Raw genomic sequence first — 12783 nt, forward strand, 5'->3', positions numbered from 1 at the left:
CAGTTAAACTGTATACTGTATGAAAAATGATTTCTTTTTCCTTGTCCTGCATTTCCCACCAATCCTCCTCAACTCATGGCCCCTTTGGGCTGTAGTAAGGCATGCTCCTTTGGCTTTTGCCACTAGCCCTTGGTCAATGGTAGTTCTCATGAATCTACTCTGGGTTTTAGTTCAAAATTTAAATGTGCTGATCCTATTTTGGGGATAGGGTTCAGCACCTTGGGCATCTCCTATCTTGCTGCTGTGAGTGTGGGGTTTTCATATTTCCCCCTCCCTTTTATTCTGTCGCTATCTCATTCTTGCTCACTGACAGATTAATTTCTCACTTTGTTAAATCTTGGTGAGAGGAGACATCCCTGGTGCTGGGTGACCTTTGCTGAACAAATGTATCAGCTTGAGAGCGCAATTTAGAAGCCCTGTTCAAACACACGATTTGGATACGATCGAGGCCTGCTCTGTGAAATTGCAGATTTAACGCTTGCCTGGCTGCAAAATGGGATTCAGCTCACGGCTGGCGAAAAATGTGGCATGTTGCGTGGTGGAATCACTGTGACAGGTATCACCGAGAACCCACAATTTCTCTGCGCTTGCCCTCCCAATCATACCTCAGCCATCTGTTTTCACACCATCATGTTTTTTCTTCTGGCTGGGATGGGGAATAAAATAACTTTTACTTTGTGTATGTGGGGCTTGCCACTTGAAGCTAGTATTTGATGTTCTAGAGCACTGCAACAGGAGTGAAGATTTTTGAGATCCAAAATGTATGTGAGTCTAATATTGGGTTGTTGTTGTTGTTGTGTGTTTTCAAGTTGCTTCCAAACCTAAAGCAATTCTATCATGGGGTTTTCTTGACAAGATTGTTTCAGAGGAGGTTTGCCATGTCCTTCCCCTGAGGCCGAGAGAGTGTGACCTGCCCAAGGTCACCCAGTCAGTTTCATGGCTGAGTTGGGAGTCAACCCCCAATCTCCAGAGTTGCAGTCCAACACTTAAACCGCTATGCCATGCTGGCTCTGCTAATATTGGTAGCCAACTTCATCTTCTCTGCATCCTCATTGTTAACTGATGCTCCCACCCATGAGCTTGGAAAAAGGTAGTTGTTTGGACTACAACCTCCAGAATTATGGGAGTTGTAGTCTGATGAAAATAACATTTCCAGGTTTTGTACCTTTCCAGAGGACAGAGAAGATGGAGAGTGATATGCTAGCCATCTTTGGTATCTGATGGGACGTCATGTGGAGGATGGAGTGAACTTGTTGTCTAGAAAATGAACCAGTGCATTCCATTACAAGAAAGGGGATTCCACCTGGATATTAGGATGACCTTCTTGATGGTAAGGATCATTCAAAAGTGGAAAAGACTGCCTTGGTAAGTGGTGGACTCTCCTGTTTTGGAGGTCATTAAGCAGAGGTTGGCTGAACATTTTTTTTTCTAATTAAATTTTTATTGAGTTTTTACAATCAAACACATAAAGTCTGTAGAACAATGACAACAACAACAGCAACAACTAACTACAAGGGTCAAGGGTATATATCTGATGAATAGTTAGAAAAACCTTGTAGCACCTTTGAGACTAACTGAAATGAAGAAATTGGCAGCATGAGCTTTCGTAGACTTCAGTCTACTTCCTCAGATGCAGTATGATAGTTATTCTGCAGTTCTCAGCAAGTGCCAGAAAGTCCGGCTTGTCAAGGTGTAGAGCGTCCATCCAAAGACGCATCTGTGAAGCAGGAGGTTGGATCCAGGGGGAGTGATGATTAACACAGTCATTTCATTTTCATTTCATTTCAACTTTATTTCAGCCAACAGGCCATTAAACAACAAAATGTATATAAAACATATAAAACATTTAAAACACATGAACTTGTTAAAATAAGACTATAAAATAGATGTTCATAACATGCTCATGGAATGTACATTTATGTATATACAAAAACACTCACAGATATATTGAATGATACTAAACCATAGAACACAAAACCAAGGTGGGTATTTCTTTGGATATACAAAATGCAAAAAACAAGACTGTTCATTTAGTTTGACACATGATCTTACGTATTTTAACAGCAGAAAAAAGAAACTTAGCCACTGTTTCTGTTATGCTTTTCTTAAAATCATTTAACAGGTACTCCGTGTACCAGCTGTTTGGTCTACCTGGGAACTTGAGCAGGAGGGGAAAAATGAATCTTGACCTCTCATCTTTATAGAAAGTACAAAAAAATAGAACGTGTTCTAAAGACGCAACAGAGCCTTCACCACAAGGGCAAACCCGTTCATGGGAGGGGGTTCCCTTGAAGCGACCCTCTAGCACCGCTGAGGGAATTACATTAAATCTAGCTTTAGAGAACACGGCTCGATACTTTGAAATAGTCAGGTTTTGCAAATAAAATGACTCCCTCTCAGAATTGAACTGTAGCCCTAAACTAATGGGAGAACAGGTAGTACGGGCAGAGGATAAGGAATATTGAGTATCAATGTCTTTTATACGACGTGTGATAATCTGCTGGGCTCTCGATAGATCTTGTGTAATAAGAAAATTACTTGAGAAGCCCACTCTCAGCAATTTCTCCTGGATACTTTTAGACCAGAGGGTAGTATAGCTATCTTTTCTTACGAGTTGCAAAAATCCTGAATCAGGGCCCGCATAAAAAAGTTTCAGCCAGTACTTTAGGGCCCGCGTCCAAGCAGTGCATTCCACTGAATGACAGCCCGCTTCAGTTAACATAGTCAATAAAGATCATCCAGTCTTCTTGAAATGTGTCAGACCTTTTGTGGCCAGTGCAAAACCTCGTTGTAGCAGACAGTTTCTCCATCAACCCCATACCCCAAACTCTAGACCAATTCTAATCTGGCAGCAGTAATAAGAAAAATGATCAGTTTTCTATGTTTCAAGTTAGAATTACTTTTAACAAATATAGAAAGCATAGACAAAATTAGACAGATTGTATGAACATTTTTTAGGAGTTGTGTATTCTTACAGGGGAGGAGTAGCCCTTCCAATTCTTTGATTCCATGACTAATCTGTTCCTATTTGCAAAGGGATCTTGTAGAACCTTTGAGACTGAGGGAAAGACATTGGTAGCATAAGCTTTTGTAAACTTAAGTCTACTTCATCAGATGTAGCTTTTCCCTCTAGGCACCTAGCCAATTTTTCACAGCAGGTAGCCATGAGTTGCATACATGAACTCTCTGGGTCTGTATCCAAAAGATTCCTTGCCACTTGGATAAATCCTACTGGGTGAGAGATTGAGGATACAATCCTGGAGATGTAATATGATTTTTGGGCCTGCCTCATTGCTTTATAGTAGGCACAATGAAGAATCTTTGCCGATTTCCAGTTGCATTCACCTTGAGGCCTATGCCACCTACACTCTAGAACATTTTCTAGCCTTCTTTATTGCCTACAGGTCTTGTGTAAACCAAGATGAATTGCAGGCTCTATGGCACTGGACTGGGCACTTATGGACTTGTGGGTATTAATAGCCTTTGCTTTTATTCCACAGTGCAACCAAGGTCTTGATAGATAGAATCACCAGCCCTGATAATTGGAAAATCCCTCAGAAGTTTCAGAATCCTCCAGATTCCATAAGTCTCTGCCATCTTAATAGGTCTCCTGCCTTCAGAAAGATCCACTACCACCAAACTAAACTTTGCAAGGGAATGATCTGACTATGACAACAGGGCGGTTGACATTCTCCTTAAAATCAGGCCATCCTCCATCTGCCAGATAGCATCTGCCATGCCTCATGTATTGGGCCAATGACATGCTGAAACAGCCTCGTGGTTGTCTTGTTAGCCATGAACTCCTGAGCTGGCCCTGTGATGATAGCCTCAGCATGTTTGTTGAAATATTCCATAACTACAGTTGTAAGGTTTTCCAAGACAACCTCTAAAACCACCTCTTCCAGCTCATGGTCCAGCACATGAGGCATGGCATCTCCGATATCTGGGTTTTGTCACTGAGCAGATGGAGGATTATGCTGAGCAACAGGGTGGGTGGGACACAGCAACATCCCTGTTCTTTCTCTCTGGCCCAGCTCAATGTACAAAGCCTCAAACCTGATGTCCTGGGCTGATGGATTTCCTCATAAACAAACAAACAAAAACAAACAAACAAACAGCTTCATTTATATACAGCTTCATACCGAACTAGTCGTGTCTAAGCAGTTTACAACTGTAAGCTAATTGCCCCCAACAATCTGGGGACTCATTTTAGCGACCTCCTCAGAAGGATGCAAGCCTTAGTTGAGCTTGAGCCCTTTTGCTGGCATTGAACTCGCAACCTTATAGTTTTGAAAGAGTGGCTGCAGTACAGGCATTTAACCAGTGCCTTGGAGAGAATGGTGGATCCTTCATCTTTGGAGGTCTTTAAACAGATGATGGATGGCTGTCTTTCAGGGGTGCTTTAGTTTCCTATTCCTTCATGGCAGAGGGCTGCAATGGATGGATCTTCAAATTCTATTATCCCAATGTACCAATTCCATCTTCTGATATTTGCAATCTAACATATATCTTCTGTTGGAATCTAAAGCATACCCTATGCCAGGGGTAGGCAACCTTTTTGAGTCGGGGGCCGGGTTGCTGTCCCTCAGACAACTGGGGGGCCGAAGCCGGAGGGTGGAGCTTCCACCCTCTGGGGCGGAGCCTCCACCCTCCGGGGGCGGAGCCGCACATGGGGGTGGAGCTTCCACCCTCTGGGGCGGAGCCACATGCCAGGGCGGAGCTTCCACTATCCAGGGGCGGAGCCACATGTCAGGGGCGGAGTTTCCACCCTCCAGGGGCAGAGCCGCATAATATTTGCAAGAAGCTACTAGGGCCGGCAATGCCATAACACAGGAAAAACGCATGCACACTGTCTCAACCCACAAAAGAGCAAGCAAGTCCATGTGGGGGGATTTTACAAAGAGAATACCAAAGGAGAACAACAACAATAATAAGAGCAATATTTGCAAGAATGGAAGCGACTAGGCAAGGCCACAAAACAGCAAAAAATGCATGCCACTGTCTCAACCCACAAAAGAGCAAGCAAGTCCATGTGGGGGGATTTTACAAAGACAATACCAAAGGAGAACAACAACAATAATAAGAGCAATATTTGCAAGAATGGAAGCAACTAGGCAAGGCCACAAAACAGCAAAAAATGCATGCCACTGTCTCAACCCACAAAAGAGCAAGCAAGTCCATGTGGAGGGATTTTGCAAAAAGAATACCAAAGGATAACAACAACAATAATAAGAGCAATATTTGCAAGAATGGAAGCAACTCGGCAAGGCCACAAAACAGCAAAAAATGCATGCCACTGTCTCAACCCACTTTCTTTCTCTCCCTTCCTCCCTCCCTATCACTCCCACCTTCTCACCTTTTCTCTCTCTCTCTTCTCCTCTCCCTCCCTCCCTCCCTCTCCTCTCCCTCTCACCTTTTCTCTCTCTCTTCTCCCCTCCCTCCCACCCTCTCCCTCCCACCCACCCACCCTTTCTCTCTCTCTCTCTCTCTCTCTCCTCCCCTCCCTCCCTCTCTCTTCTCTCCCTCCCACTCTCTCTCTCTCTCCTCCTCCCCTCCCTCCCTCTCTCTCTCTCTGCCTCCTCCTCCTTCCCCCCCGCCCCTCCAATTATAGGAGGGCGGGGCCAGGAGGGAGGTGGGCGGGGCCCATTTGAAGGCCCGGTGCGGCTCCTGGAGCCCCGATTCAGGGCTCCAGAGGCCGCATCAGGCCTCCCAGGGGCCCGGTGAGGCTGCTGAAGCCCCGTTTCAGGGCTCCAGAGGCCGCATCGGGCCTCCCAATGGGCGCCGCCATTTTGCCCTTCAAAATGGCGGCGAAGTCTCGCGCGGCCTTTATGGTCGTGCGAGACTTTGCCGCCATTTTAAAAGGCAAAATGGCGGCCGGAGCAGCCGAAATCGGCGGCGATTTCGGCGGCAGGAGGGAGCGGGGGCCGGCAGAAAGGCGCCCGCGGGCCACAACCAGCCCGCGGGCCGGTGGTTGCCGACCCCTGCCCTATGCCCTTTCCAGTTGTGTGTTGCATACAAGGCCTAGTGTGTTTGTAACTGATATGAAACTGACCCTGTTATATTAGTAGATTATTTTTAAAAATTCAGAAAACCCGTCAGTGGCTGGAAACTTTTCAGAGCTGTAAAATGAGCTTATTCCTGTACCATTTCAGCCAGATTTCCCCCTCCATTTACAGGAGGGGAAAAAAAGTCATTTAATTAACCATGTTTCGAAGCCCACAGCTGTATAATTTTTTTGGTTGTTATTTAATTGCTTCAAATAAACCCCCTTTTGTGCGTGTTGGTAATAAGCTATTTGCTTTGAGAAATGAAGCACTCTAGCAGATGGCTGCGAGGTGCTGCTGGCTGGGGAACAGTTCACTTTTTTTAATTAAGGAGAGAAAGAGAGACAGAGAAAGAGGGGGGGAAAGAGAAAAAGAGACATTGCACCCCTCCATGGATGATTGTTGTGAGATATCATGAGGACTGGTGGCGTTTTGCTGCAAAGCTCTCATGCAACAACAATGACAACAATCACCAGTCATTGTTATCATCACCACCTATCAGTGGGGAGAGGTACCATGGGATCACAAAAGCACAATTACAGGAAGGTGACACCAGGGACGTAGCCAAGGGGAGGGGTCTGTGGGGTCCGGACCCCCCCTTCCATTAGATACAATGAATGGTGCGTGCTGCCGCACTGTCGAGCCCAAGCCCCATTATAATGGTGGCACTTAGTCTGGAACACACACCCCTTCCCAAAATCCTGGCTATGTCCCTGGTGACACTGGTTGGAATGTACCACGTTATCTAAAAAATATCGTGGATAGGATCCGACTCATTGATGGTCCAAAGCGCCAGTCAAGTAGACCTGGTACACTGTGGAAATTTAGATGACGGTGATGGTAAACAGGAACTAATTTAATGGAAGTGGAGAGGAGGGGAAAATGAGTATGCCACTGCCTTCCTGTGAACCAGAAAGGGAATGAGTGTCATGCATGTTCCTGTTTCAGCCACATAGCACCAATTTCTGTCCTCTTCCTCTGTCCATCCTGCCATCTTTCTGCCAGAAGGCCATCTTCCTTCAGAAAGACTAGAGGTCCTGATGTACTGGGTGTTAATTCTCCAAGAAAGAAAAGAGGGATGCTCTTTTACAGAATCATGGAATAGCAGAGTTGGAAAAATATTGACATGCTGAAAAGTGTCCAAAGGAGGGTGACCAAAACACTGATAGGTTTGGAAACCACCAAGCCCTATAAGGAGAGGCCTAGGGAGCTGAGTATGTTTAGCCTGGAGAAGAGAAGGTTAAGGGGTGACATGATAGCCATATTTAAATAAATGAAGGGATGCCATATTGTGGATGGAGCAAGCTTGTTTTCTGCTGCTCTAGAGAATAGGACATGCAGCAATGGATTCAAGCCATAGGAAAAGAGATTCCACCTGAACATTAGAAAGACTTTCCTGACAGTAAGAGCTGTTCAACAGTGGAGTCTCATTTTCTGGAGGTTTTCAAACAGAGGCTGGATGGTCATCTGTTGGCTGTGCTTGGATTGCCTCTTCTTGCATGGCAGAATGGGGTTAGAATGGATGGCTTTGGTGTCTCTTCCAGTTCTATGATTCTACAGCTTCTTCCCACACATCCTAAGTCAGAATGAGTCACAAGGACCATCAGGTCCAACCCGTCCTGACATTCAGGAAGACACAACCAAAGCCTTCCCAGCAGATGACCATCCAGCTTCTGTTTTAAAACCTCCAGAGAAGGTGAGTTCACCACTCTCTGAAGCAGTGTATTGTAATATTGAATGGTTCTTACCATCAGGAACTCCTTCCTAATGTTTAGGTGGAATCTTTTTTCTTGTAAGATCATTGTCTATATATTTCATGGGTGGGCAAACGTTACCTCTGGGGCTGCATGTGGACCCAAAGCTATATTTTTTTACTCTCAGCCCCTTCAAATTTCCCTGGACTGCCTTTTTTTCTGTCCTGCCCAAAGGGGGGAATTGGGAATATAGGGAAAAATGCATCCCGGGGAAGATTTTGGGATTAAAATGAAGTTTCCAGGAGAGAGGAACATGTAAATGACTAGACAATCAGTGCAAATGTCTCTGGACCTCCAGAGGGAAATGTACTTGGACTTTCGCTCTTTTGCAAACACCAGGTCTATTACTCACCATCCCTCCTATCAATAATGGGATTATGCAGATTCTGATCTTGACTGATCTATTCTGGCCATGTGCTCTTGAGCTTCTCCCATGCTGATCCAGTTGGAATTCCTTACATGGTCACAGATCTCCTTATATGGCACTGTGGGTGCCCTGTTGGTTACGTGCCTAAAGCATTCCTTTGATTTCAACTTGATATTGAAAAAGAGGAGGGGTACAGGGGGCTAGAACTTGGGGTAACAGAGTCAACATTTTTCAGAATACTTTGGGCTGCCTCTGGAGTATTCTGGCTGCAATTTCCCCCTGAATTCTTTTCTTACCTTGGAAGTAGTTTATCTCCCCTCCTCATCAACAATGGGTGACTGCTTACCCATGTGGTCCCCATTAATTGCCCAGCACTGCTGCTGAGATCAGAATGGCAGCCATGCTATCAATGCTGGGCCTCTTGTTCTGACCTCAAAGTGACTCATGCCCACAGCGGTGGCACTGGGCAACTCACAGGGGGAAGGCAGCCTCCATTATTTCTGAAACCCCACCAAAACCCCACAGCAAATGGTAAGTTATTTAAATGTGAGTTGGCAAGTAGCAAGTACATTTCTATACTGCTTATCAGTGCACCTAAGCACTCCCTAAGCAGTTTACCATGTGTAAGCTAATTGCTCCCAACAAGCTGGGTACTCATTTTAGTGACCTTCGAAGGATGCCAGGCTGAGTCGACCCTGAGCCCCTGGACGGTATTGAGCTCACAACCCTGTGGTTTCTGAATGAGTGGCTGCAGTACAGGCATTTAACCACTGCGCCACCAGGGCTCCTGTTAGGGAGAAGAAGCCTTGGATTGTGTGCAGATGTGAAGACAAACCAGACCCAAATCAGGGTTATCATCCTGAATTGTGTAAGTAGGACTTAGTGACCCTGGAGGGAACTCCGGGTGAATCCTCCATGTAGACAATGCCCAGTTCAAGAGTCTGAAACTGTACGAGGATATTCACCAGGATCAGGGTCTGAGTGGCATTCTCCAATGGTCACCTCTTGCAAAGGCATTGATTGTAGCCATACAAGGTGTTTGGGAGGCAGGAGTCCTAAAGTCCAAAACACTTGGATGACTAGAGTTTGAGAGCCATTGGTTTGCATAGAAGGCACAAAGAACAGACATACTGAGACCGGTGCTAACAGTCCTTTTTCAGTTTTAAATTACACTGGGCTAGTCGGGGGTTGTTGGATCCATTCAGTCCAACCCCCTACTATGCATGAAGACCCAATCTAAGAACTACAGGCAGATAGCAATCCAGCCTCTGTTTAAAAATCTCCAAAGAAGGAGAGACTACCACACTCCAAGGCAGCAGCATTTTCTACTGTCAAATTGCACTTGCTGTTAGGAAATTTCTCCTAAGTTTAGGTGGAAGCTCTTTTCCTGTGGTTTGCATCCTTTGCTCCGGATCCTCTTCTCTGGAGCAGCAGAAAACAAGCTTGCTCCCTCCTCAATATAGCCTCCCTTCCAATATTTAAACAGGGCTATCATGTCACCTCTTAACCTTCTCTTCCCCAGGTTAAACATACCCAGCTCCCTAAGCTGTACAAGGATAATCCCTCATAGGGCATGGAATCATAATGTTTAACTTCCAGAATCCCTGGCTAGAAGTTCTGGATGTCATAATAATTGTAAAAAAGTAACTATTCCAAACCCTGAGTTCAAAGTTTCAGTTTGGGAAACTTTTATTTGCTTCAAACCAGTGGGGTTAATGGATCCCATGTCAGGTGGGTACTGAATCAACTTCGAGCTTTAGTCCATGCCTTTCCTCTGTCTCTCCTGCTTTGTACAATAACTTGGGCTGCTCTTTTAAAGCTAAAACCTGAAGCGGATTCACCATCCTGCATTGAAGGGAGCCATTTGTTCAGTTCTGTGAACAAATCCTCTGCCAAAGTGCCTTTTCTTTCTCTCTTTCTCCTCCACCTGCATCAAAGTACTTTCCCTCTTTTCAGTTCTTTCTGCCCGTAATGTCTTTTGTGCTAATCTAGCTTTGATTTCTGCCAACGCCACTAATTGCAAATATCCTTTGGTCCCTTGTAAAAGATTGAATATGCATTTGCCCATAATTCAGCAATTTGGAGAAATTCAGACTACACTTGGGCTCATTCCGAGGCTGTCACTTTGACATTAGCGCATCTATAATAATCTGGGCAAGGACCAAATATCACCTGAACTACTTAAATTGTTCAGGTAATTATGCAAGTGACTTTCTCCATTTTTTCCCCTTCCATCAGCAATTCTCCAGGGGAAGTCCTCATGCAAAGAAGACTGCATGCAAAGGATGTTGCTGCTGAAGCTCAGCTCAGACTCAAACTTGTATAATTCTTTCCTTTGTCCCTGTGGAAGCTGGTGGCTTCCTGGGTAATGGGGGCAATGCATTTCCTTAGGCTTTGTGGCATAATGTTTCTTTAAGGCTGATTTCTTTTCAATACACCTGAGGAGTATTTAATGGGCTGAGTGTTTTGTGTTGGTTAGATCTCCTCCAGAGATGCTCTTGCTGGTATTAGTTGCCATGTAACAGATGAGTTCTCTGCTATATTGGAGCTTTGTTGCAGCATGATCCTACTTTGCAGAAGCTGAGAATATACTACATTGCTGGAGTTTTAATACTAAGAACCAGTGTTGGACTAGGATACTGGGAGACCAGGGTTGGCATATCTATTCAGCCATGGAAACCCACTGGGTGATCCTGGGCAAGTCACACTTTCTCAGCCTCAGAGGAAAGCAAGGGCAACAAATTCTGTCCAAAAAAATCCCAGGAAAGGTTATGTTTGTGTCTTGGTTGCACATTGAATATCTAGGTTCAGTTGTGCAATGTTGTCATTCAACACAAGGATTTCATTGCAACTCAGTGTGTGGAAAATTATCCAACCCTGATGCTAGATCTCACTCATCGATGGGTAAAAAACAAAACAGAAAGATTAATAGAATCATAGAGTTGGAAGAGATCACAAGGGCCACCAAGGGTTATTGTGTTGGCTGCTATACTGCTTTGGAACATTTAACAGTAATTGTTGGCTCTTTACAGTGTAATAATAACAACTCTCTGATATTTCCATTGTCTGTGGCAATAATTGCTATAAGAATGCAGGCAATGAGGGGCTTGCTATTTCTGCCTCTCTCTCTCTCTCTCTCTCTCTCTCTCTCTCTCTCTCTCACACACACACACACACACACACACAGAGAGGAGTTTATCAGACAAGGGAAATTGGAAGCATAATCCAATGGCAATCTGAATGCAATCATGGGGTTTCACATTATTGTGTGAGAGGTGATCCCATTGAAATTTTGGGCAATGGCAAGCTATTTTTGGGTAATGGGAAGTCAGTTCGAATGAAATTCGGATTAACGTAAATTCGCTGAACTAGCGACTTCAAGTTGTTATTATTATTATTATTATTATTATTAACCTTTATTTATAAAGCGCTGCAAATTTACACAGCACTTTACATACAGTCTTTTTAATTAGACGGTTCCCTGCCCTCAGTCTGTGGGTCAGAGGGGGCCATGGGTCCTTGGAGAGAGAGAGAGAGGGAGCCCTTTGGGATGAAGGGAGGGCTCTGCTGGGAGGAGGAGGAAGAAGAAGATTAACCATCCATTAAGAAGCCAAGCCCTCCCTCCAGTCCACCTGCCTTGGTCCAGGCCTTGGAGGTAGAGAGGAACTGCTGGACCTCTTCCCCTTCCCCACCACTACTCCCTTCTCCTTTTGTGGTTAGTGCATTGCCAATACCTATATCTGGAGATTTGCTTCTGTACTCTGCTGTCTTATTGTTGAGTGAATGCGTTCTGGCCCTACTTTCTTTTCATTTGAAATTAAGAGAAATTCTTGCCGTGTGATAAACTTGAGAGTCTTTTTTGAAATATGAGTCCCAGTCTATACCCTCCTCCTCACACTCTGCATTAAAAAAGCCCTGCTCAGGTCTTGCAGAGCCAGGGCACATTTGGCTTATAGCAATGATTATTATGAATATATTTTGTGGAAAACTTAAGAAATTATTTAAATGGCTCTCTAAGAAACAGAAAAGGAAGGAAAGTTTTTTGGGGCCACATCTTGTCTGAAGGTTTTCCTGTGAGCGACACAGGATCATACAATGCTCAAGAATGGCACCTTTTTCAGCTATCAGGAGCAATTTGATCAGCAGTTCTTACTGAGTCTTTTCGCTCTTTCCCCAAATGTTCTGGGCCCAAGAATGGGATAGAAATTGCCACCAGGGGGTTCCCTTCCTCAGAAATGATTAAAAATTGTCATGCAAATGTTCCGGCTTCCACATTCTCAATTGCTTTGGAGTGCAGGGTTTGTAATGGATTCGAGTATTCAATCCGTCAGTCCTTTGTCGAGTTGTGTTAGTGTCACAGTCATCCAAAAAAAAGAAAAAAAAAAAAAAGAAAAGATACGATTCCTTTTCAAGAAATCTTGGGAGGAAAATACTGGAATAGGCCAAGACTTATATTTCAAAAAAGGAGTGTGTGTGTGTATGTGTGTGAGAGATAGAAATAGCAAGCCCCTGATTTCCCGCATTCTTGGAGCAATTTGCGGTAGAAAGAGAATCACATCTTCAAAGCCACCTCATTTTGAGAAAGGGAGTTTGTTCATTTAAAAAGATCTGACTGTTG

The sequence above is a fragment of the Sceloporus occidentalis genome, unplaced genomic scaffold (assembly GCF_023333645.1).
Source record: "Sceloporus occidentalis isolate IW3139 unplaced genomic scaffold, rSceOcc1.0.p SCAF_4, whole genome shotgun sequence".
NCBI classification, from domain to species: Eukaryota; Metazoa; Chordata; class Lepidosauria; order Squamata; family Phrynosomatidae; genus Sceloporus; species Sceloporus occidentalis.